Source organism: Chiloscyllium plagiosum, unplaced genomic scaffold (assembly GCF_037043375.1).
Source record: "Chiloscyllium plagiosum isolate Xiang-an unplaced genomic scaffold, Cpla_swu_hap1 HiC_scaffold_51, whole genome shotgun sequence".
Lineage (NCBI taxonomy): Eukaryota > Metazoa > Chordata > Chondrichthyes > Orectolobiformes > Hemiscylliidae > Chiloscyllium > Chiloscyllium plagiosum.
In genome coordinates this window covers 506,287-506,764 of record NW_028270189.1, presented here as the reverse complement: position 1 = coordinate 506,764, position 478 = coordinate 506,287, and the positions used below count along the sequence as shown (strand labels likewise).

The 478-nt window shown below is 54.4% G+C and overlaps 1 protein-coding gene across 1 annotated transcript in view; it reads left to right on the top strand.

Annotated features, from left to right (window-relative positions):
* Positions 1-478, top strand: part of LOC148134930 (FYVE, RhoGEF and PH domain-containing protein 1-like) — a 13,362-nt gene extending 12,884 nt beyond the window's left edge. The window contains exon 3 of the mRNA XM_087985224.1: positions 1-478. This exon is cut by the window's left edge and continues 1,329 nt beyond it. The gene's annotated coding sequence lies outside the window, so the exon portion shown is untranslated.

The following is a 478-nucleotide window of genomic DNA, read 5'->3' as shown; positions in this document are numbered from 1 at the left end:
TGTTGCCTGTTGGGACTGAACCCACAATGTTGACAGAGCAAAGGGGAAAATTCCCTTTCTCTCACTGTTACTACAACAGCCGGAGAGTTTCAAACATGATAGATTTACAATCCTTCCCTCCCTCCCTTCCTCCCTCTCCCCCCACTACTCTTTCTCTCCCTCCCTCCCTCTCGCTCCCAATCTTTCTCTCTCCCACTTTCTCTCCCTCCCTTTCCCTTTCCTTCCACTCCCTCCCTCCTCTCTCTCCCTCCGTCACTCCCACTCTCCCTCCTTCTCCCTCTCCCTCTCCCTCCCTCTCTCCCGCCTTCTCTCTCTCCCTCCCTCCCTCCTCTCTCTCCCTCTCCCCCCCTCCCTCTCTCCCTCCTTCTCTCTCTCCCTCCTTCCCTCCCTCTGTATAAAAGTGGCTGGCCACTTTCGGGCCTGCCGTTCGGGACAGCCCAGTGTATTGTATACAAATGAACTTTAATATTGTATTGTC